Genomic DNA, 24,096 nt, shown 5'->3' on the forward strand with positions numbered 1-24,096 from the left:
TCTCGTAGGAATAGATATTACGCTAACTATACTTAATTATACTGTTTCGTGCGTTGCATCTTGTCAAGTGCTTGCATGTGCTCAGTGGGCGGGAGGAAGGGGGGGTGGTGGGAGGGAAGGGAGGACGACAAGTATAATCTGCTGCGGCAGAACTTTAACTCAAACTTCTTGATCTGCCGAAATGGAAGATTATGCTTTTGGAAAATCAAAACAAAACTATAGTGTATGTATTTTTGTATTCTTTTTTTTTTTTTTATTCGTTCTTTAGACAATTATCGTAGTAATTTGGAAATTAGAATAGAAAAAAACAAAAAAAAAAAAAGGAATAACAGAAAAGACAGAAAGAAAAGAGCTCGATTATAAATATCAAATTTAATAGCAGACATTTAACACGGTTACGATTATTTGATAAATAATTTGTACTTTTTATATAAATATCGTAACAAAATATAAATACGTGAGTGTAGTGTCTCTTATTTATTAAATTATATATAAATGTTTACGCCGTCGTGTTCCCTTCGATGTTGATCGAATCGAATAACAAAAAAAAAAAAAAAAAAAAAAAAGGAAAAAAAAAGGAATGGAAAAAAATGAAAAAGAAAAGAATTTCAATAAAAATTCAACAACGTAGCAGCATTTTCTTTTCCTCCCCCCTCCCCCAAATCCCCCCTCCTCACTCTTTTTGTCGAATATGATTTCCTTTTGAAATTAGCTTTAAAAGCAGAAACATTAACATTAACGAATAATCACGTTAAACGGTCGGATCTCAATAAATGTGGTGAAATATTAAGTGAGTGCACTAGAGTGCTGACAAGAGAAAGGTTATATTTGTCATGCTGTATCGATCGTTTTAACGAGATGCAAAGGGTCACGCGGTGGTACTTTTATTACATTATATACTCGACCAATTCACCATGCAATTCCGTTTCAAAGTCGTTGTCATTGTCCAACGTTGTCGTTATTATTGTTACTGTTACTGTTATTGTTATTGTTATTGTTGTTACGTATTTCGTACTCGATGATAAATTTATTATCGGATTGGTCGATTTTCGATTTGACAAAATTTAATAATAATCATCAACAACAATGACGTATTTCTATATTTGTACAATTTCAAATGAACGAAGACTGAAATGAATCATTGTCCTCGCTTATTATTTTTCTATCTTTCTCTCTCTCTCTCTCTCTCTCTCCCTCTCTTCCTATATATATATATATATGTGTGTGTGTGTGTGTGTGTATATATATATATATATTTCTATCTTTCTTTTTGACTTTCATGCTCGTCTCTTCGCTGTCGGTCACAGAAGAAGGAAAGCTGAGGTGAAGCGAAGTGGCAAGACGTTTCTTGCGGTTGACGCCTCGGGCCGCGAGGATGTTCGCCGTGATCATCGCTCAACAAAGCCGGAAAAGCCGAGAATGTCGCGCGGTTTGGTCTCGTGTTTTCCCCTAATTAATGTGGGGGAAACCGTCGTTCTCCTACAGCTCGCTATGTTCTACGTTCCTTGCACGTTGTAATATTGTACAAGAGATAGAAATAGAGATAGAGATAGAGATAGAGATGGAGATAGAGATAGAGAGTGAGAGAGAGAGAGAGAGAGAGAAATAGTGAGTGAATGAGTGAGTGAGAAATAGGAAGAGGAGAAAGACGATGATCAGCAGTGGAGGAGTTTAGCTCGACTGTAATGAGAATCGTAGAACCGACTCTCTGGAACGAAAACGTTCGATCGATAAAAAAGATTCTGCGAAATGGCTCGCCACGCAAAATTGCCTCTCAACTCTGAATTATCTGTTACATGCATTTTTATAAGTTTTTCTCTGCGTGAGTGTGAACCAAAAGAAGGAGATGGAAATAGAGATAGAGAGAGAGAGAGAGAGAGAGAGAGAGAGAGAGAGAGAGAGAGAGAGAATTACATCGTTCTAACAGTGGTGTGTTAGTAACGGTGTATTATAAAACGACCTTTGCACGGAGGATAATAAAATAGAAAGCGAAGAAACAGAAAAGATCAAAAGCAAGCAGACGGAAAGAGATAGAGATAGAAATAGAGATAAAGAGAGAGAGAGAGAGAGAGAGAGAGAGAGAGAGAAAAGGAGGGAGAGGGAGAGTAGAAGGTGTGTAGGAGGAAGGGAGATAGGTAAGGTGAGATGGGAGGGGAAAATGAGAGCAATGATGATGGAAAAAAAAAGAAGAAGAAAGAAAGAAAGGAAAGAATGAAAGAGAAAAAAAAATACGAGAAAAAGAGAGAAAGAAAAAAGAAAAGAAAAAAGAGAAGAGAGAGAGAGAGAGAGAGAGAGAAGATAAAAAAAAAAGGAAAGCAGGCAGGCAGGCAGGAAGGCTTGGACGCATAGGGTGTGCAATCTTGGCGTGATAACGAAGTAACCACGTAGTCTACTTTATAACGGTCTAAAGCGAAATTTATATCGCAACACTCCATGGGATCGCGAGGTATGTATATATGTAACTAGGGGATGTGTTGGCTGGGCTATTGCAAAGGCCGGTAACTGATCCGACGCAGCTGTAACGCGTAGTCTCCCTGAAATTAGGTAACAACTTCGATAACTCGAGCCGCTTATATTACGCGCCTAAGAAGGGCCGCTACGCGTATTGCGAACTTACATATACCTAACTGTATAGGTGTATGTGTTGGTAGGTATGTAAGTGTATACATATATATACCTACCTACATATATATATATATATATATATATATATATATATATATATATATAAAACAGGAAGGTCATGGTTTGTCGGTGTTATAGGAATAACAGAGTTACACGTTTACAAGCGTAGAAGTCGTTAATTAATTCCGCTTGGTGTACGCGTCGACTATAAGTCCGACCTTTTTATTCGATAATCACGGAAACGGATGGTTCTTCTTGGGCAAACTCATTTGAACGCGGTTAAGAACTTAACTCGGCACAGATACACGTCTTCATTTTACTTTTAACCAAGAACTTATAAGTTTCTATATTAGATTGTTATTCCCAACGTTATCTACGTTAAACTTTTCTTCCAATAATATAACAATCGCAATCTACTAATGCGGATTTATCATCGATTAATTGTCCTTATAGTAAGACGGATATTTACGTCTATCTATCTTATAGATCGTTCGCATAAAAGGGGATTAACTAGGTATAAGTGTCGATTAATTGCTTGATCCTACCGAGGTTTACGTTAGTATCGATTGCCCGTGTCGTTGGATTACATTGGTTTATATCTGTCTATAATGTGTAATTAATTTTAACCATCGTTATATATGTTTGATTTCCTGTAATGAATTATTACGACGATTATTATTTTTTTTCTTATTTGCTTTTTTTTTTTTTTTGTTTTCGATTCATAAATATCATTTCGTTAGAAAATCGAAAAAGAATAGGATAAAAAGAGAAAGAAAAAGAAAAGAAAACAAGGGGGAGAGAGAGAGAGAGAGAGAGAGAGAGAAGAGAAAAAGAATGCAAAAGAATGGTAGTAGAGCCGGTCGAGCCGGTCGAAAATAAAAATCATTAGAAAAGGAGAGTCATTTAGTTGGTAGATCCCGAGGTCAGCTCTCGCAATTAGTCTTTAATTCTCATTACTTTTCTCGAACGCTCGAGGCCATTCTTCGTACTCTTGGCACTGTCCGTGCTCTCGGCTGTTGCGGTCAATCGTTAATTGGATAGAAGGTGCTTGCGAATGAAGGAGCATCGCCCTCAACGTTGCTGCATTGCCGTTTAGGCGGGGCAACCAAGGCTGATGGCTTGCAAGGAAAGAAGAAGAAGAAGAAGAAGAAGAAAAAAAAGAAAGAAAAAAAGAAAGAAAACGAGCGTTGGGGGATAGGGAGGGCAGGAGGGAGGGAGGGGAAAGAGAAAGGAAAAAAAAAAAGAAAAGAAAAGAAAAGAAAAGGAAAAGAAAAACGTAACAAATCTTTCAACGCTAAATCAAGTTGCCATTGTTTTCGAGTTTCATCGAATCAGGCCGATCCTTCCCAATTCATCTTTTTGATTCTATGGAAAGGAGAGACAGTCGAAGGATTTATGAAATAGAAAGGGTGGAAATTCAGAGTCCGTTAGGTAAGTAAGATTCTTAGCGAACTTATAATTCTTAAGTAGAAAGAAGTCTAAGAGAGAGAGAGAGAGAGAGAGAGAGAGAGAGAGAGAGAGAGAGAGAAGTAGAAGTAAAAGTAGAAGTAGTAGTAGAAGTAGAAGTAGAAGTAGAAGTAGAGTAAGAGAGATGGAACTATTAGTCGACCGAACTGGCAGGGGTGCTCGCTAACGCAAGCTTTTTATTAACTCTTCGTAAGTTCTGAAAGGAGTTCGGTTGTTCCACCGAATGCAGATTTTTATTGCACCGCCTATTGTTCGCAAGACTTACACGTTTTTATGCCTTTCCTTTTTATGCCCTTTCAAGTACTGTTTCATATACATACACATCTCGTAATTTCTTTTTACTATTCATTTTCTTCTTCTTCTTCTTCTTCATTTCTTTTCTTTCTTTCTTTTTTCTTTCTTTTCTTTTTTTTTCTTTTTTTTTTTTCTTTTTTTTTTTTTTATTTATTATTATTATTATTTCTTTTTTTTGTTTTTACTTTCGTACACACACACACACACATATGTATATATATATATATATATATATATATATATATAATACAGCTTTATGCTGTCTATATATATATATAGACAGCACAAAGCGATAGCAACATGGGTGGTTATGCATTTTCGAGGTAGACTCGAGCGGTAATGCAATTTGTCAGAATTTCCCTGTAAAATTATAATAGCTCCGAGCGCGGAAACGTAACGATGGTTTATATTTTTCGAATAACTCCACGCAGTTTACAATTGCGTGCCTATGTAAATCATCGCACGGTGGTTACCGTATCCACGTCGCATCCTCCGAGAGCGTAAAATATTATAATGCAAGCTAAATAAAAAGAACGATTTGGCGCAGGTGCAGCGTATCGACCGTACGAAAATTCTTTTATTATTATTTTCTCTCTCTCTCCCTCTCTCTTTCTCTCTTTCTCTCTTTCTCCCTTTCTCTCTCTCTCTCTCTCTCTCTCTCTCTCTTTCTTTTTCTCCTCCGCTTGCTCGTCAACGTGAAGCTTAAAGTATCATTTTAACCGAAACGCACAATATCGCGCTAATTAATTACATTCTACGTGGAGAAAATTACAACGATACGCAATTTACAGAAATATTTGATAGTAGTTAAAGATCATTCCTGTCGCATTTTTCATTCGAATGAATTTTATTAAGAATTTATTTAATTAACAAATTATTATCTCATTTATCTTATCGTTTAATTTGTCTGTCTCGAATAGAAAAAAAAAAATAAAAAAAAAAAGGAAAAAAAAAAGGAAAAAAAACGTACGATATTTTTCGTAGATTCTTAACAATAAATGATATTTCTATTTCTTCGAAAGGAACACCCTTTAAATAATAAAGGAAATAAAAATTAGGCAGCGATCTGTTATGTATATATATATATATATATATATATATATATAAATAGAAATTAGTCAGCGATCTGTTATGTGTATATATATATATATATATATATATATATATATATATAAATAGAAATTAGGCAGCTATCTGTTATGTGTGTATATATATATATATATATATATTTTTTTTTTTTAACGCGACTGTTCGAGATATAATAGTTGATTTAATTACTTTATTATTAGAAGTTATAAGAAGGTATTCATAATGATAACGTATATTAACTGACAGAGAAGCATTTCAACGTTGGAAAATTAAAGCCAACTGTTTCTAATATTCCTTTTTTCTGAGGGAACTTTTTTTTTTTTTTTTTTTGTTGCAGAAGAAGCAGAAAAAGGAAGTTGAAAAAAAAAACAAAAAAAAGAAAGAAAGAAAGAAAGTAAGAAAGAAAGAAAGAAAGAAAGAGAAACCGGAGGAAAAAGATAGTTGCAGCAGCTGGACCAGTCGTTTCCTTCGACGGTTCTACAAATTGGGAACGGGTGAGATGAGATGAAGGGCAAAGGTAGAGGGGTTATGGGGATGAGAGTGCCGGGAAGTGAATCGTTCACAGACAGGAATCACGTTCTCCCCTTTTCGTCGCCATATCCGAATCCTCTTCTAATTGCACCTTAGCTCGTTGTTCCAAGCCACTCTTCCATTAACCGTCTCGCAGTTGCAGTTTGCCGCAATTTCTATGGGATTCCGTGTTCTCTCTTCAAAAGGCGACTTACGATTTATTGTTTCGATTTATTATGCAGTCTGCACTCTCTCGTTACCGTATCTTTGCCCTTTCGCCGCTTCTCTTCTCTTCTCTTTCACCGGCTTACCAACCTCCTCCTCCTCCTCCTCCTCCTCCTCCTCCTCCTCGTCCTCCTCCTCCTACTCTTCCTTCTCCTACGTCCTCCTCCTTCGTTCAACTTCGTTTCTTACCACGAATGAGAGATATAAAAGCGCATAATAAGAGATTTGAATTTAAAAGCAAGTATTCGTTCACTCACACATGGGAATTTGAAAATTCGATCCTTACTTTAGAATCTATCTCTCTCTCTCTCTCTCTCTGTCTCTCTCTCTCTTTCTCTCTTAGCCATAGCGAAGGAACAGCGCAGAGTTTCAATGAGTTTCGCGTTTCTTTCATTCTACCATTTTCCTCCCTTGAGAGTAACGTAGTAGTAGTAGTAGTAGTAGTAGTAATAGTAGTAGTAGTAGTAGTAGTAGTAGTAGTAGTAGTAGTAGTAGAGAGCTAGGTACAAGCTAGGCATTTGATAAATGTATCGATAATGATTGAGCTCGATGTGTACGTCGAAAATGTTGGAAACGATGGTACGCGATTCGAATCGCCGATAAGTTAAACTTATTGCCGAACATTCTTCTTCTTGTGTGGTCAGTCTAAAACGGAAGTTAATAGCAGACCAGAAAGAACGATAAAACGTCGAACATACTTCAAATCGGGTACTTATCGAATGTGATATATAATCTTTGCTCTTTAGTAAGGTAACACCTGTTGTTACCCTTTCATGACACTTAATCGTTTCTATGAAAAATTTTCCATTCATTTTATTCGTTTGAATTGATTGTATATATCATAGGAGGAAAATAATTTCTTTCTCTTTTTTCTCTTTCTTTTTTTCTTTTTTCCTTTCCAAACGAAAAAGAAAAGAAAAGAAAAGAAAAGAAAAGAAAGGGGGGTAGGTGGGTGGGGGGGGAGGGGGGAGAGGGAGAAAAAGTTAATAGGTAAAGAAAATAAATTGATTATATATTTCTAGCAATTCCGGTGTCATATTTTTCCATCAAATATTTTGTATTAATAACGACGCAGAGCTTAGCTTTAACGAAAAATCGATGGTAACGATAAAACGTTTTTAATTCGGTTATTAAATCCTGTATAGAAATATGGCGTGGACGGGATTTCTCGCTCGTCCCTGTAATGCACGCAGTAAATCAATAAGTGAATAATGCTTGCCAGAGCCATATCGGTGTATACACTGTACACTATGTGCAAACGATGAAGGAGGTGGGGGAGAGGGGGAGGGAGGAGAACGAAGAAACGAATGAGAGAGAAATAAAAACTATGCGGAAAGAGAGCGAGCGAGAGAGAGACAGAGAGAGAGAGAGAGAGAGAGAGAGAGAGAGAGAGAGAGACGACGAAAGACTACTGCGAGTGTAACTCGAAATATTGTTTGGCAAAAAAAGGAAAGAAAAAAAAAATAAGAGAAAAAAGAAAAAAAAAAAAAGAAAAATAGAGAGAGAGAGAGAGAAAGAGAGAGAGAGAGAGAGAGAGAGATAGAAGTAAAGTAAAAGTAACTACATTTATTTTTTCAATCTTCTTTAATCCCGATATAAAATCGATATATTTTCTTTCTTTCTTTTTTCTTTTTTTCTTTTTTTTTTTTTTCCATTTATCTTTATAAAACAATGACTCTATATGATTTAGATGACAAATCTTCGCGGTCGATTTTTTTCTTCATCGAAGTCGATCAAATGCTATTTGTCGCGGTTAGGCTGAGTTACTACTGTTTCTTCGATCGTGTTGGGGCAATATTTTGGAAAACGATTCAATAAATTTCATCCGAACAGTTTGGAATTTCAGTATGAAAGAGGAAGAGAGAAAGAGTAAACATAGCCGGAAAATAGTCATAACTTCGAAGAGAGGTAACGAAAAGGGAGAGATAGAGAGATAGAAAGAAAGAAAGAGAGAGACAGAGAGAGAGAGAGAGAGAGAGAGAGAGAGAGAAGAAAAAGAGAGAATGAGAGACGATCGTGTGAACGATCAGCTGATTCGTTCGAGCAACGAAACCGTAGCCTGTAAACAGTGCCTAGTGTGAAAAGTACTACCATGGACCAATGCTGTTCATATATAGGTAAAAATAGGAAAAATTCATACGACCTACGACCTAAGTGAGAAATTTATATCGGGTAAAAATAAATAATAAAAAGGCGAGTATTTTCTCTCTCTCTCTCTCTCTCTCTTTCTTTCTTTCTCTCTTTCTCTATTTTTCCGGTACTTTCGAAGATAAGATATTTATCCGTTTAACAATTAAAAGAGAATTAATTTAATTGGACGTAGTGAAATTTCAGTGGTTTTGGTTTAGGACAGAGCCCTGAGATAGTAGAAACATCTCATATATGTATAGCGCGGGCTACTCCTGGAAAATTGGTCAAGGGTCGACGGTCACATCGCCGACGTTGGAACGTAGAAATTGTTCTGCTCCGCTAAGTTCCTAGAGAGGCCTGTCCAACTTGGTGCGACTGCAGTTAAGCACTTTCGTTCAGGGGAAACCACCGAAAATCGGCTTTCTCTACGACAGGAGAATATCGTGTGGCATCAGGGGCTTGATAGTGGATGGTCGGCATACCTACTGTGGTGCAAGCGACACGCACTAATTATGCAAATGGGGATTTACTCGGAGGCTTGTCAACGAGCTATTCACGTGTTGGTGCATGCGTGTTGGACCATGCGTGTTGGACTTTGTCTATTTTCATGAAACGTTCTTCGTATTTTCCTGATGGCCAGTGACCGACGGACAAACGGTCGATTCGTATTTCCTGCCACCAAGAGGTGCCCACGTGTATATATTCTCTCTCTCTCTCTCTCTCTCTCTCTTTCTCTTTCTCTCTTTCTCTCTCTATTTCTCTCTCTCTCTCTATCCATCGTGTTTCATTCGTACCTTCGATTTTTCTATCTTCTCGAAACGTCGCACCAATGGGCAGAACCGAAACCTAGAGATAGATAGAGAAAGGACGAGAGAGCGATAGCAGGAGAGAGAGAGAGAGAGAGAGAGAGAGAGAGATAGATAGATAGATGAGTGCGTTGCTCCTGGTATATTGACACAACGTACAACGAGCAATTCCGATCTCGAATTCCAAGCGGCAGTCAACTGCTCCAGGGACTACGATGGTTAGATACCCATCCGAGCGTTCCCACACGTGGAGAAAATTATGAATGCGAGCTCACTCGTTTCTAGGCAGAGAGAGAGAGAGAGAGAAAAAGAGAGAGAGAGAGAGAGAGAGAGAGAGAGAGAGAGAGAGAGAGTAGAGGAAAAGGCGAGTTCGGTGGATCGTCGACGGGGGGGCTGCTCGGTAAAATCAGGGTTTGTCGTCTATCTCTCTCTCTCTCTCTCTCTCTCTCTCTTTTCCCATCTCTCTTTCCCACCGATGTAGATGCGCGCGCGCGCGTATATAAATGCCGCGCACGGCGGTCGAGCAAATCTATTCGCCGGATCCAACGGCATTGTCAGAATCCACCTCCCGCAGTTGTGCCGTTGCCGTGGGCTTCGGTTAAATGAGAATCTTTTATACATTCCGTGTACCGCATTTCCGTTACCCTTTTTCTTTCCATATTTTAATTAATGGTAGCTTCCCGCACGACGTACGAGAAATGAAATCACGAGGACGTCCCTCCCACGGTTCCTATCTCACCGCCTATTGCTTTCCTACTCTCTCCCCTCTTTTCTCTCTCTCTCTCTCTCTTTCTCTCTCTTTCTCACACTTTTCTTTCTCAGGATAGCTACATAGTGAAGCAAATATACACGTATTCTTTTCTTTTACCATCCCATTTCAACCATCCTTTTCTGTCCCTATATATATATATATATATTCTATCCCTATATATATATATATGTATATATATATATATATAGGGATCTGTATTTTCCTTTACCAGTTTGTTACCATCACTTTCTCTTCCTTATACTTTTCTCCCTCCGTTGTTTCACTTTTTACGTTTCTTTAACATCTCTGTCCTTTTCTGGCTTTTTTATTGTCTTTTTTGTTTTTTTGTTTTTTGTCTTTTTTTTTTTTTTTTTTTGTCTACTCTCTACCTTTTAGTTTTCTTTCGCCAAGCACCGTTTTCTCTCTTTTCGTTTTCAGCTACTCACAGGAGGGAAACCCGTCGGTCTCAACTCGTGGAATTATGAATATGTTCTCGCTTACGCGCATGCGTTATACGCTATACGACGACATCTCATAGTTATACTTCATCTCCGACGAAAGAAAGGTATACTCCTTAAATGATTTAAATTTCTTTTTTGAACAGGTCAAGTAAGTTTTGTCTTTCTCTGTTTCTCTTTCTCTCTCTCTCTCTCTCTCTCTCTCTCTCTTTCTTGCGTCTCGTTTATTTCTTTTTTTTTATTTTTCGAACTTATCGACAGGATTGTACGATAAAAAGACGTTCGATAACATTTCAAGAGTAATACAAACATATCGTATCATCGAATGACAATTCGTTCAATTTATTTCATATTCCGCAATCATATGAGAACGATTGCTACGCGTGAATTTTGTGCTTGTGTATGTGTGCGTGTGTGTGCGTGCGCGTGTATGTTTTTTTTTCTTTTTCCTTCGCACGTCCTTTTTTTTTTTTTTTTTATTTACGCGTTACCTTTTTTTTCTCTTTATTCCATTTATTTTTATTTTTTCTTTCTTTATTTATTTATTTCTTTCCTCCGCCCTTCTTCTTTTTTTTTTTTTTTTTTATTTATTTATTTTTTTTTTTCGTTTGACCGCCCTATTTTCTCGTGTTCATCGTTCACCGTTCACCGTTCACCACCGACGTTGTTGTATTTCTCTTTTCGTGCAATTTTATACGTTCACGAGAGTGCGGCCATGAAGCATAAGCGTAACAATAGAAAAGTCGTAAAAAGTTGTTCGCACCCTCTCTCTCTCTCTCACACTGTCTGTCTCTCTCTCTCTCTCTCTCTCACTCTTTCTCTCTGTGTTCATTTATTCATGGTTTTGAATAAAATATTTCTCGCTTCTCTTAATATATGCGGGAGAATTAAATGGTTCTTTGTATATTTCAGCTCGTTCCGCGAGAAGGGAAACAGTAAAAATGCGATATCGAGTAAGGGTAATGCCAGAAAAGTTTCACCGTGTGAATATTTCGCTCGGACGTCGGCTTGTAGCGAGGTAGGAGCTATGAATACGTTAAGAGTAGAAAAGGGAGAACTGTTGTTTCGTTGTAGATCGATGCAAATTCGATAAGGTCGCGTCTGTTATTTAATTCAAGCCGCGTTAAACGTTATGTTAACCGGTTACAAGCGGTACATCCCCAATCGTTTTCACCACGCTTCGATTCGTTTAGGCGAATCAGCTTACGTGTTTTCGACACAATCAAAGAGAAACTTTGTCAATTCGATGCTACGTAAAGGCAAAAGAAAGAAAAAAAGAAAATGAAAAAAAAGGAAAAGAAAATTAAAAATATCACGTACCTCTCGTGGTTTCTTTTCCTTCTTTTTTTTTTTTTTTACATCCTCCCAAGTCCCGATCACGGGGGAGTCGGTCATATTTGGAGTTTACATCGAATTATTCGATTAATTATTCGCGCTCTCCACCGAGGATAATTGCATAACGCCGGCAAGTCGGGTGCTTTTGATTAATTAAGGCAAACGATGACGAAGCCGATCTGAATTATAAATCACGACACCGTTAAGGCACGCCAGTCGAAAGTCTCCTTCTCTCTATCTCTGTCTCTCTGTCTCTATTTCTATATCTGTCCCTCTCTCTCTCTCTCTCTCTCTTCATATACCATCCTTCTTCTTCCTTATTCTCCGCTTTGGTGTACTCGATTGTCAGGCACTTCCGTTCTAATTTATAGTCACGAATGACTTGTACTCAACGACCAACCGAATAATACACTCGTACGAAGCTCTTTTTTCGTCTCTCTCTCTCTCCCTTTCTCTCTCTCTCTCTCACTCTCTCTCTCTCTCTCTCTCTTTCTCTGTCGTGTTACCAGAACGTTAAATGCACTTTACGTGGATCATGGAAATGTCATTTTCACATAGAGTAGGAATAATAGTTTAAAGACATGTTCGCCGAGAACGTAAGTTTATGACCGGTGTAGAAAAGATCGAATTTATCTTTGTTATGGGTCAGCTTAACGATCTTGTTTATTCCATATCTTGAATGGTCAAGCAAGCGATATAATTCAACTTGATGTAGTCGTTAAGATACAAGGTTGTTAAAATGTTATATACGTAACTCGATATTACCGACCGAGCTTTAATGTTATCTTCGATAATTATCCCACCGCGATGTTTAATATTCCTGTTTTTTTTCTTTTTTTTTTCTCTTTTTCTTCTTCCTTTTTTTTTTTCCTTCCCTTTTTTTTCACATAAAGTCAAATTTATACTCGGGGACCTCATTAATGAAATATGCGATTTAAACCTCTATAATGGCATCATGGAAGGTCGATGAGATTAAAGAAACAAAAAAAAGAAACAAAAAAAAAAAAAAAAAAAAAAAAAGAAGAAAAGAAAGCAAACGACAACAAACAAACAAATAATAAAGGGAGGAAAGAAAGAAAAATAGAAAGAAAGAAAGAAAAAATGCAGAATGCGTCGTAACAAAATATCAGAGTTAAATGGTACAGGCGTTGGAATATGTTGACGGTGTATCTTTTTTCTTTTTTCTTCTCCCTATCTTTTTAATGGAAAACCGTCTACCAGATATAACGCTGTACAAATTAAGCGCTTCTTGAATTATTATAACTTGAAGAAATTGTGTTTACGTTATCTTCCAACGTTAATGAATAATTAAATATTTTTACTTCGTCGTTTTTCCTTTTTTCTCTTTTTCAAATTTTTACACATATATATATATATATATATATATATATATGTATATATATATATATATTTTATGCCCCTCTTTACTTCTATTTTATTTTCATTTTTGCTTTTATATTATTTTTTCTTTTTTTTTTCTGTTCCCACCAACTCCTCAAAGCAGCATTGATTCGAACGCATTGATGAATCGGAGGGTAGCTTGAAATATATATTAGAAAATGTTTCTCAGTTTCACAACGTTCGAAATGACAAATACGTCAATTTCGAGAGGGTAAAAGGAAGAAAAAAAAAAAGAAAAAAAAAAAAAAAGAGAAAAAAAAAGGAAAAAAAAAACCAGAAAAAAGAAAACAAAAAACAAAAAACAAAACAAAACAAAACAAGAAAGAAAAAAAAAACAAGAAAAAAAGCAACTCGAGCGCCTAGTTTCCGATCATTGTAAAAGTTCCAAACTCCACTCCATCAAAGGCATTGCACTCGAGTCGACGATAGGAACGTATGCACGCGTTCGCTTTTTTGAACTTTAAGGGTAAAAAATCGCGAGCTAGAATAGCTATGTGCGCGGGCGTACGTTTTTCGAACACACCGTATAGTCCGCGATTCCATATTCATAGAGAAGCTTCTTTTTTCTTTTTTTTTCCTTTCTTTTTCTTTTTTTCTCTGGTTTTTTTTTCTCTCTTTTTTTTTTTTCTGCGTTAGAAGCTGGTCTTACCCCCGCGTAACTTTTCATTTTCCTCGTTCGTTTTGACGAACATTTGCCATTGACGAAGCTCTTTCTTTCTTTTTATTTTTTTTTCTTCTCTCTCTCTCTCTCTCTTTGTCTCTCAATTCATTCCCACTTCTTCTGTCTCTTTCTCTCTCTCTCTCTCTCTCTCTCTCTTTCTCTCTTTCACCTTTTACACTACGTCAAACTTGGTCCGATCGGAGAAGGAATAAAAAAGAAAAGAAAAAAAAAAAAAAAGGAAGAAGAAAAAATAATGAAAAAGAAATATATAGAGGAAAAAAAAAGAGAGAGAGAGAGGAAGGAATAGAAAAGGAAAGGAAAAAAAGTGGAAGAAAAATTCGTCAGATTGTTCTGTAGTTGCGCAACTTTCACGAACGGGAGTTGAGTAAAAAGTAAAATATTATATTATTCTACCTTTTTCCATTTGTTTCCTGCCTGCCTGCCTGCCTGCCTGCTTGCCTGCCTGCCTGCCTGCCTGCCTGCCTGCCGGCCAACAGAAGAGTCGCTCCCATTTTCTCTTTCCCCCCTCCCCTATTCTCTCTCTCTCTCTCTCTCTCTCTCTCTCTCTCTCTCTCTTTCCCTATCCTTCTCTTTTTTAAAAGAAAGAGAGCCTTTTTCTATCTAACACTAGACGGACGTAAAACGGATACCAGAATGCTTGCCGTGGAAGTTCTCGCTCTCGTCGGATTATAAAATGTTCGAGTCTCCATCCCTCAAGCACAATTTCCATTGGGCGATGACGAAGCATCTATTGTTCTGCTTTGCAGTGGTTCACGAGCAGAAGAAGTCTCATCCGTACCACCCTGGCTTTACGTAAATACGATTTTTCCTTGATGCAATGCGATGCGATGCGATGCAACGTGAACACGTCAGTAACTGTTGGCTATCGTTATAAATTCATAAACATTTCTTTTACTTGGATGTTTGCTTTTTCCTTTTCTTATTTTTTCTTTTTCTTTCTTTCTTTCTTTCTTTCTTTCTTTCTAATTTCTTACTCAGTGCGACCGAAGAAATAAAATTGTTCGATCCTTCCTTTAATCAGGTCAATGTTTTCGTTGAAAGTTCGATATTACGAAGAATTCATGATAAAAATTTTCTCTCTCTCTCTCTCTCTCTTTATCTTTCTCTCTTTTCTCTTTCTCTTTTTCTTTTTTTTTTTACATCTGCAAATTGGCTTTGCCCGTGAGATTTACTCAGGGAGAAAATTTCGTTCGATGTTGAATCTCTTATGTAATGCCTTACAAGGGAATATAATAATGGAAATGAAATAATTTAGAATGAAACGATTATAGTGAGATATTATCGTACAAATTAATTATTTCTCTTTTTTTTTTTTTATCTTTTTTTTTTCTTTTTTACCTTTTTTGCTCTTTGAACGCTCTTACGAAAGAATTTTAATTTAAGCGAACGAAGCGTGATTATAATTAGATAAGATAAATAATTTTATTATTGAAAATCATCTCACGTATTTCTTTCTCTTTCTCTCTCTTTATCTTTTGTTCTCTAACAGTTATGGTATATGATATTATTAAACGCCGTATTCATTTCTAGAAATCGTACAAATAATATATATATATATATATGTGTGTTTATGTATGTGTGTGTATGTATGTGTGTATAGATCGATACTATATACGTGATGGTTTAAATAAGATAAGTTAGACTGTATTATCGACGTGACCTTTTTTTCTATTTTTTCTTTTTTCTTTTTTTTTTAAACCCCACAGAATAAGGCTTCTCCCTATTCGGAAAGAGAAAAAAAATAAATTCTATAAAATATAATGGAATGCCAGTGTATCTGTATAGCAGTGATCTTCAACTTTCAACGATCATTAAAAGATTTTCTTCGTCTTTTTTCATTTTCTTTTTTTTTTTTCCTGCTTTCAAAATCTTGAAAAATAAAATATCACAGAATGCACGTCAAGTCTAATCTAACTCCTTCCATGGGAGGACAGAATTTCAGTCCTTGTGGCGTTAGAATAAAAAAAAAAAAGGGAATCGATGGAGAGGAGAAGAAGAAGAAGAAGAAGAAGAAGAAAAAAGAAAAAAGAAAAAGAAAAAAAAAAAAAAAAAAAAAAAAGAAAAAGGCTATCGTTCACTATCGATTTCTTCGAGATACGAGAGAAAGAGTGTCGGTGGCGTAGAGCAAACTTCGTTCTATAATCGAATTCGACGTGCTTTCGAAAGGTGGTCACGCGGCTTGGATACGCGTGTATAGGGGAGACCTATGTTAGTGAGAGGCATGTCCGAAGACCGATGCAACTTTATAGAAGACTTTCTCGGTACATACATAAATACATAACCTACACATATAAAGTGCATTTTATTTTCGTAGATACTTTGCTCCCTGTCTCTCTCTCTCTCTCTCTCTCTCTCTGTCTCTGTCTCTGTCTCTCTCTCTCTCTCTTTTAAAGGTATACTCGTATTTGAGGAGAGTAAAGAAGGCGTCGATAAAAAAAAAAAAAAGAAGAAGAAGAAGAAGAAGAAAGAAAGAAAGATATATACCGAAGAAAAATATCAACAAGAAACTTCGTTGTTTATTTAAATTCAAAATCGAGTTTCAAAGTCGAATTTTTTTACAATCGATATCCTTCTTTTAAATTTCTATTTCTTTCTTTTGTTTTTTCCTTTTCTTTTTTTTTTTTCTTTTCCCTTTTTCTTTTTTTGTCAAACGATACTCCCCATCCAATACGTCCTCTTTATCGTACGTATATCCCAATCGAATATTTCATTACAGGATTACGACTTTCACGAGGAAATGCCGAGTGAGCTATGATTACGGGCTTTTAACCTAACCCTAGGAAGATTTCTTAGACCCGCCATGTATTTTAGGTCACTTTAGTTTTAAACGGCAATCATCGGATAGGAGTGCACGTTCCTAGGACGGCTTATACGAGCGTTGTAAACGTTCCCTTTACTGTGGCTTCGTTTAGTCTTTACCTTTTATCGAGATACGAATAGGAGAAACACAGGGCAATAGAGAATATATTGGTATAAACGCGAGCTTTTCTATTTATTTTTTTTCCCTCTTTTTCTTTTTTTTTTTTTCTTTTTTTTTTATTATTTTTTTTATTATTCTTTTATTTTTTTATTTTTTGGAACAAGACAACCGTACAGAGAAAGAGAGAGAAAGAGAAAGACAAGTCCCTAAGGAAAATGAGGAAGTAAAGGAAGAAAGGAAAATAAAGAAATGGAGAATAAAAGCTGGGGTGAAAATAGAAAAAAGTAGAAAGGTGGTCGTATCATTCGTGAAAATATCTGAACGAAGTTCAAGAAGGAATTCAAATGTATTTTTATCTTGAATTTCGTTGAAAATATCATGGTTATTTATATTATAATAAATAGAAAAAATAACTTTTATACCGCATAATCATCTATCTATGTACAATATCAAATAATTTTCCTTCGTACTTCATCTCTCTCTCTCTCTCTCTCTCTCTCCCTCTCTCTCTCTCTCTCTCTCTGTGATTTTCTCTTTGTTCTAGAAATACAACAAAGGATCAGTTTACAGAGAGAGAAAGAGAGAGAGAGAGAGAGAGAGAGAGAGAGAGAGAGAGAGAGAGAGAGAGAGATAGAGATAGAGATAGAGAGAGAGAGGACTATGCCAATGCAATCCCCAAGCGTGAATACCTATGTTCGTGCAAATGTATATTGATAGTTTATGTAGAGGGTATCTCAGAATTGACACATTATATATAGCGATACTCGTCATGAATATTAAGTAGTCTAGGGGTCTTACGGTCAGACTGCCTGACAAGTATCGACCCTTAGCATCGACGATACCATTTACACGAGACACTCTGCAGTTTCAAAGAACTTTACTATCGTGGTTCACAATATATATATATATATATATATATATATATATATATATATATGTATGTGTTGACTAGTGTTGATTATTTGATAAATTATCCTATCGCCTATCGAAAATATTTATTTCGTATAATTTAGATAATTAAACGATATTCTAAGTACACCGTTTTTTAATTAATTAATCAATTTTCCATTACAACACATACATATACACACACACACACATACACATATGTAAATATATATATATATATATATATGTATGTGTATGTATGTATTTACGGACGGTAATACTTTTCTTCTAAAGCTTATGAGAAAGTACACTCGACTCCGAGTTTAAAACGAAAAAATTCGTAGGTCTTTATTTATCCGGAATACTAAACTCCTATGGGAACCGTCGACTAAGTTTAGGATATATCCTTCTCCGGCATAAACGTTATACACATACAAACATATACTGCGTAGAAACACACGCATGTAATGTCCTATGTGTATGCGGCTTATACATATTTAGCAGTATCACTTAACCGCGGACAATGAAAGAGAGAAGAGAACAGGCCGGGGGAGGGAAGTGAGCGTTTCGCGACGCACGCCCAGCGCGAAATAATATTTACTGCGCTAGAAAACTGTAAATATTTGCTGGGAAAATAAAAAGAAGAAAAAAAAAAAAAGAAAAAAAAAAGAAGAAAAAAAAGAAGAAAAAAAAAAACAGAAAAAAAAAACAAGAAAAAAACGGAAAAAGAAAGAAGAAATAGAAAAAACGAGGAAAAACAAGAAAAATAAAAAAAAAGAACTCTAACAGAGAATCCTTTCCGCTGTTGCGGTATCAACGTTACAGAGTTAACTCTTAATCCCTTCTCCCCCCGCCCCTCCCCACCCCCACGCCCTCATCCCACTTCCCGTTCTATATTAACATTCGCGTTAAACTTCTTTATTAAGAACGTTTATTTTATCTTGAATTCCGTTCCATCGCAAATAATCGTTCGAAGCGTTCCTGCAATACGTTCATTTCTTCCATTGAATTCCTTAAGGATTCGCTATCCCGAGGAATTCCTGTTGTTTAAGTTGAGGAAGAAAAAAAAAAAGAAAAGAAGAAGAAGAAGAAGAAGAATGGAAGAAAGAAAGAAGAGATAAACGCGAAAACAATATCATCATGTATTTTCGAATATAATAGTTTTGTTAGGAACCATTGTGAAACTTTTATTTGATATAGACATTGTCAAGATTCATCGTCGTGACACTTGAAGTCAATTCAAAAGTCAATTTTAATTTATTATTAAAGCTTATTGCCATTTCTTCATTGTCTTTCGAATTTTTTTATATTTCTTTTTTTTTGTGTGTGTATGTGTGTGTGTTTTTTTTTTCTTTTTTTTTCTTCTTCTTCTTCTTCCCTCTTTACAAACAAACGGGTCGTCACGAATATTCGAGATGAACGCTTTTGTAAATCACGTAGTACTAGCGCGACAGGAACGTATCTTTTCCCTCTTGACAGTCGCCATTTTACGGTCTTTTCATGAATATTCAAGGCAAAAGGCATGTCGCACTTTTGTTTGGATTCGCATCAGGTGCAAGTAATATGAGATGCTAGTTGCCCGCGGTTAAAATCGTGGAATATAACCGATCGAATGAACCTTTGAATATTTACAAAATTAAGTATTAGCAGAAGTTAAGAACTCAACTGAATTTCGTTTATCGTAAAACTCTTAACAAAATTATCGTGCCTCGATTGAATTTTATTTCGATGAAACATTCTAATTTCAATGATGACGATCGTTTTTTCTTCTCTCTCTCTCTCTCTTCTTTTTTTTTTTTTTTCATCGAATCAAATCACACTTGATTATTATAGAGTTTTCTCGTTAAAATGTGCGTGTATATATATATATATTTTTTTTTTGTTTTTTTTTTTCCCCTACTTCTTTTCTTTTTAAACACGCGTATCAAATTTAATTGAGTAAGAGATCCACAAGAAATCTTTTTTAAATTCTTCCTTTTTATTTTTTTTTTTTATTTTTTTTTTTTTTTTTTTTTTTTTTAAGTAGGTACACGCTCATCTCTAAATTACGTAAGCAACATGGCAACTTGGCGGCTTGATAAAAAGCGAAGTAATTCGTCGCGATCTTTAACTCGCACGAGTACCCTCGATCGTTCTCACTCGTTAGCAATCCAATGAAAATACTTTCCCCATGAAAATAGCTCTTTCTTACACCGATTTCCTATTCATCTGGAAACGCCTTCCAACGAGCCCTACTGTTAAGACGTGGAATTCTTAAATTAGCTCGCCCCTTTTAAATGGTTTGAATTTTAAAATGAAATGAAATGAGAGAGAGAAAGAGAGAGAGAGAGAGAGAGAGAGAGAGAGAGAAAGAGAGAGAGAGCTCGTGTGATATAAATTTCATACATTTTAATTCATATCTCAAAAATCATTTGGAATTTCTTTCTCAAGAAGAAAAATTTTCTTGGATCTTTGATCGAGTATTAAAGTCTTTATAATTTCTTATCTACAATCGTTAATAATAAAAGCGAAAAGATAAATCAGATAAGTATATATAATTCAATGGGATTGTTATCGAACAAACCAAGAGAAAAGTTGAATATTCGTGATAATCGTCTTTATAATCTTCTAAGTGAACTTAATTCATAGCATAAACAATTCTTTTCTTGTTCGAACATTATAATAATCTTCTGTTCGCACAGATTGATTTCTGTTGGTTTTGATAACAAAAAAAACAAAAAAAAAAAAAAAAAGAAAAGAAAAAAGAAAATAGAGAAGAAAAGTAATAAGAAAGACAAAAAAAAAAAAAAGAAAAGAAGAAGAAGAAGAAAGAAAGAAAAAAAAAAGAAACGAGAGAACGGGATCGATTAGATTATTTTAAACTTTATCGCGATTCCTATCGATGGTATGAATAATACGTTTAAAAATTTTTCCCAACGCGTATCGAATATTCTTTAATAATCATTCTTGACGTTCGATAGCTTGAACTTGATAATAAATTTAAATTAAATAATTAATTAAACGTCCTTTCGATAATACGATTATATATGATCGCATTGCAGACATCAACATCAATAGGAAACATATGGAATTAAAATGTTAGATAATATGTAATAATTAATTAATTTAAAATTTTTCGTGACTGATGAGATAAGTTAATTTATTATTTAATTCCACATATCAAAGTTCATTAGATGGTTCTAAATTTCGATTAAGTCCTTCCCATTTTCACTTTGATGCATTCGAGATAACAAATTATTTACCATTAATAAAAGTAATATTATTATTAATATTATTATTATTATTATTATTATTATTATTATTATTATTATTGTTATTATTATTATTATTATTCTCTTAAGACTTTTATTACATCTTTCGGGCGTTAAAGCGCGTAAGTCTCGTAACATTTTAAATACAATGAAAGTTAGTATAGTTCCTAGAATATAAGTTTTTTTTACATGTTAGCCCAAGTCGTACAAGGTTGGAAGAAATTTCTCGAGCTATTGTTTCTACCTGGATTTAATTTCGTTAAAAACGAAAGAAAGTCGTACAATTACGAGCGTATAATTACACTTCGTTAATTAAAGAGAGAAAAAGTCTGACGAAGGTGACCTTAAAGTATATCTAGTAAGGCAGCCTGTTTAGTTAGCCACCAACGTCGTTAGGGAGTTAGAGTTAAAGAAAGAAAGAAAGAAAGAGAAGAAAAAGAATAAAAAAAAAAGAAAGAAAGAAAGAAAGAAAGAAAGAAAGGGTAACACGACTGAATACCTTTTAAAACGATATCTCGTTTAAATTCTATTAATTGATCATTGAGCCTATATCTATAGTATCTTTTAATCAAGCTTTAGTTCGAGTTAATCGGCATTAAAGTATAGACGTTAGATAAGGGTGTGTAAAAGGGTGAGGATAGAGGGTGAAAGGATGAAGGATAGAAAGATGAAAAATGGGGAATGGGAATGATAATACCAATGGTATCGTCGACACTGTTATACCGTTGGCAAAGAAAAGGGATAACATCCAGTAAGGATCACCATCAGTAACTACACGCCGCTCATGGCGACACTCGTTCAACGGAAGGGAATGAAATTTTTATGGGGAAAACTCTTGCGCGGTACCAACTCTAGAAACTCTCGCCCGTTGGTCGTGCAAAGATCCAACGATGAGTGGTGAAGTGAGTGAGTGGCGTACCCGCCAGCTTGGGAAAGAGGGAGGAAAAAAAAATAAAAAGAGAACGCGCGCGAGAGAGAGAGAGAGAGAGAGAGAGAGAGAGGCTCGGTCCCACTTGGAAACTCGTTAATTATTTAATCGTACGTGCTGCAATTTTTTTCCAGAGAGTAAAGCCAGACTAGAAACGCGACGCAGCTTGAACTTTCGGTAGCCGAGAATCGTCATTGCTCGTTATACAAGACTGCACAGACCTTTCGCCCGTAATCACTGTGAGAGTCGTATAACGACGTGCTTTCCCGTCCCTGGACGCCCTTACGGGCACGAGCATATACACTCTTTTCTCTCTTTCTCTTTCTCTTTCTTTTTCTTTCTCCTTTCCTCACTTTTAATATCGGATTCCTTTTTCCCTTTTTCCTTTTTTTTTTTTTTTTTTTTTTTTTTTTATATTTAAACGGGAGATCCCGCTTTATACCTGTTCTCTAATCGTTTACTGTAATCCTATGTGAAGTTCAACAAAAATTATTATTGCAGTAATCTTTTGAATGACTAAAAAGAGAGAAAGAGAGAAGAGACAGAGAGAAGAGACAGAGAGAAGAGAGAGAGAGAGAGAGAGAGAGTACAATGGTTGATATGCTTAAAAAAAGAAAAGAAAAAAAAAAGAAAAGGAAAACAATGAAACGAAATAAAAAAAAAGCAAAGAGTGCTTAAAATAAGCCAAAAAAGAAAAGGAAAAAAAGAGGAAGAAAGAAAATGAGAAAATTGAGAGAGAACGAATAGAAAATGTGGGAATACGTCAGTATTTCTTAGAACGTTATCTAAAACTAGTTATAGGAGGAAGTCCTCGTAGGCATTATTTGAACGACTAAGACGTTATCGGTTAATAACATCTACATAGAACTTTAGCTCGTGGCACGTTATCTTTTTCGAGTTAACAGCTTACATTTTCTCTCCTTAGCATGATAGTTTTGCACTTTCTTTCTAGTTTCTTTTGTTAGAATAGAATTCATATATATGTATATATATATATATATATCTTTCTCTTTATATAAGCTCATGAAAGAAATTAGCCGACTAATTCAGTGGCGACTAATTTCTTTCATGTGTTAAGTAGCGAGAATTGTCTCTCTTATTATCTTTTTTTTTTTCCTTTTCTTTAAATTCCTTTTTTTTTTTTTTTTTTTTTTTTTTTTAATTTCATTAAAAAAACGATCAAGATACTCCTACGTTTATTCTTCGATTCGTTTTACATAAGAGATAAGACGACAATATTGGCAAATAGCAATTGAAATTAATTGAAAACTTTCATTGGAATTTTACGAACGTAATAATAAATACTATTAATAGTTATGATTCATTAAAACATTCGCGTATCTCGTGTTATTAGAGAATAAATTTAGTATACTCGTAGAAACGTTTTTAAGAATTTTCTTGGCTCGGCGACTATAAAAAGTAACGCGATTTGCGGTAATACAAGGATTCCACGATTGTCCCTTTGCCAGAAAATCACCGGCGTAATCTTGTGCACGTAATTTCAGCTAAATGTTACAGCGATGGCGATCGTGTGCTTGGCGTACTCTCGGCTGTATATGCATTCGAGGATTGCCACGAGGCGTATATCGACCGGAAGTTCGGTGCTTTTACACAGCATTTTCATAGGATCGTCTTTCTCTCTCTCTCTCTCTCTCTCTCTCTCTCTCTCTCTCTCTCTCTCTTTGTCTCTCTTTCATTTACGATAAAAAGAACGTATCACATTCTTTTAAAGTAGAAAAACAAAGGAGAAAAATAAAGAACAATTGATTTATTATCTATTAGATATAATAGCACGATAACGTTATTAATTTATTGGCTTAATGATATAAATATAATATTGATATTGTAGATAATGCTCTTTAATCGCTGTGATAAAATTCCTTTCATGACATATTATTAAGTTTCTATTATTTCTTTTTTTTTTGTTTTTTTTTCTTTCTTTTTTTTTTTTTTTCGTTTCTTTTTTCATGAGTTCGATATTAACGAACACGTATGTACGAAATTCATTTCCTATCGTTATATATATATATATATATATATATAGTTATATATATATATAGTTATATATATATATATATATATATATATATATAGTTATTTGTAATTATTACATTTAGATTAAATTTTCTAATAATTATACGGAGAAGGGGAGGGGGAAGGGGGGGAGGTGGGGAGTCGGTGCACACAAAAGGAGCACACAGATTGTGTTCGAATTTAGATGTGCATATGGAAAATAGAGAATGAGGGATAGTGGATGGATGGAAGGATAGGTCGGAGGGGTGGGGGGTGGGGGCAGAGATGGGCTGGAGTATGGTGGGTGGGAGGGGGGAAACAAA

At 35.3% G+C, this 24,096-nt stretch overlaps 1 protein-coding gene across 2 annotated transcripts in view; it reads right to left on the bottom strand.

Moving 5' to 3' along the window:
• The window catches only part of Bet5 (blocked early in transport 5), a 103,731-nt gene that overhangs the window by 22,125 nt on the left and 57,510 nt on the right, over positions 1-24,096 (bottom strand). The window lies entirely within an intron of this gene.

The sequence above is a fragment of the Vespa mandarinia genome, chromosome 13 (genome assembly GCF_050613455.1).
Source record: "Vespa mandarinia isolate Hongniang chromosome 13, ASM5061345v1, whole genome shotgun sequence".
NCBI lineage: Eukaryota > Metazoa > Arthropoda > Insecta > Hymenoptera > Vespidae > Vespa > Vespa mandarinia.